The sequence below is a fragment of the Chionomys nivalis genome, chromosome 10 (genome assembly GCF_950005125.1).
Source record: "Chionomys nivalis chromosome 10, mChiNiv1.1, whole genome shotgun sequence".
Classification (NCBI taxonomy): Eukaryota; Metazoa; Chordata; class Mammalia; order Rodentia; family Cricetidae; genus Chionomys; species Chionomys nivalis.
Genome location: NC_080095.1, coordinates 79,735,691 through 79,738,084, shown reverse-complemented (window position 1 = coordinate 79,738,084; position 2,394 = coordinate 79,735,691).

The following is a 2,394-nucleotide window of genomic DNA, read 5'->3' as shown; positions in this document are numbered from 1 at the left end:
CGCCCCTCCGCCCCGCCTCGTCCCACACTCTGATTGGCCAGAGCAAGGGAACAAAGGTAGAAATATGCAAATAAATGCGCTCGGCCGACCCGGATCCGGGAGGGGCGGGGCAGCTCTGCGGAGGGGGAGGGGGTCTGGACCGTCCTGAAGGGAACCGGGCCCCGGGCTCGTGACAGTGGCCTCTGTGTCATTTCCACCCCGGAGCATGTGAGCAGCAGAGGGCGGGGCTCCACGCTGGCACGCGGGCAGGAGAAATGACAGCACCTCTCTCCACGCTTGCCCGGTGGGTGACGTGGCACCATTTTGAATGAGATAATTAAAAAAAAAAAAAAGCACCTGGCGTCGTTTGAATGAAAAAAGACGGCAAGAATGAAAGATTTACAGAGAATGAGGGTGAAGCAATAAGAGGAAAAAAGTGAGTGGAAGTCTAAAAGGAGCAAACAGAAACCTGTTTCTCTCAACGTAGGTAAGAAATGTGGCCTAGAATTGTGACAGATTTCAGGTCAAGAGGACTTATTCTTCTAGGGATCTGAGAAACCATAATAAGCCGTATGAATACATCTGCAAAAGCAATCAAGAATCATTCTTTATTCGTGTGGTAGGGTCCTGAATTTTAAAATGCGTTTTGCATAAATAAGAGCTGGGGAAGGCTTTCAATAACAGATGCAGTTAGTTTATTTTCACGTTATTTGCAGCATCTTGAATTCTGGTTCCTTGCCTCTAACTAGAATATTAGAAGTATAGCAAGCACTTTTTGACAGACCATTGCACAGAATAAAATGTCACGTCAGATAATCTCGGTTCACAGCTAATGTGATTTAAGCACCGCTGCTGTGTTCTTGCTGTTAACTTAGCTGGTAGTAAAGGCTTAGCTATTTCATAGTGCTTTCTACCAATTGAAGATTTCATAAAGAGACTTTCAAGGGCCTTAAGAGTTGGCTCAGCGGTTAAGAGCAGCACCTACTGCTCTTGCAGGGACCCCAGCACCCAAATATCACTCCCAGCTGTAACTCCAGTCCCAGGGAATCCAATGTCCTCTTTTGACCTCAGTGGGCATCAGGCGTGCTCATGGTACACACACACACACACACACACATGCAGACAAAACACTCAAACATAAAATCCTCAAATATAAAAAAATGAAAAGCTTCACACTATTACATGAATGTATGGGTCAAAAAATATTTATTTAAACAAGTTAATGAAAATAGCTTCCCTCTGCTCCCTCTTCTAGCATCTTTACACGTCCTTTGGCCTCACATACAAACCTCATGGGTTCCTTGTCTTCTGTAATCCTTCTCAATCTTGTATATACTCCCAGAAATGTTTTTTTTAATTAGTATGGGAAGTGACCCTCAACTCCAAACTATACTTTTAATTCCACTTTCTTTTTTTAATATTTGGAAGTTTAAGCCTTGTGTGGTGGTGTGCATCTGTATGGTGGCATGTGTCTTAAATTTCAGGACTCCTGAGGCAGAGGCAAGCAGATCTCAGTGAGTTCCAGGACAGTCAAAGCTGTTTAGGGAGACCCTGTTTTAAGTTAGATAGATAGATGATAGATAGATAGATAGATAGATAGATAGATAGATAGATAGATAGAATCCAGAAGTTTGCAAAGAAGTATCAAGAAAATCTGAGACACCAATCAAAATAAAGGGTGAACAATTTTCAAGGCGTAAATATCTACTTCAGTCTCAATCTTCTCTACATATTTCACACATAATTTAAAAATTCGGAAACATTTGTATGATCCAGAACATTGTATTTAGAAGCCAGTCTTGGTAGTACATATCTGTAATCTCAACTCTGGGGAAGCAAAATCAGGGGCATTATGACTTGGAGACTACCCTAAGTAACCGAATCCATCGCCAAAAAGAAAGAAGACAGACGTGGAGAGGTTGAAGAACAGCAGTGAAGAGCGCGTAAGACTCTTGCAGAGGACAGGATCCGGTTCCCAGCACTCATAACCACCTGTAACTCCAGCTCCAGGGATCCATTGCCTCTGGCTTCAGTGGACACCTGCGTTCAAGTGCACATACTTATACATACACACATTCACATAGCTAAAAATAACACAGATCAAACAAAAGTGTACTAAAAGGAAATTCACTTGGCACTGAGCAGGTAAAGACAGGCAGATGGATTCCTGGGGCTCACGAGTCAGCCAGTCTGCCTGCATAGCAAATGAGGTCACTAAGGCCAAGGAGGTGGATGGTGACCGAGGAGTATACCTGAGGTTGTCCTCTGGCGTCCACATGCATGCACACTCACACAAAGTACACGTACACAAAAAAGAAACCCTGTTTTAAGTCATTGTTTGGCCACTGTTTAAAACTGGCATGTTTTATGTCAGCTGAGTTGTTAAGCGAAACTGAAGGCAGGCTTTGAAAATGT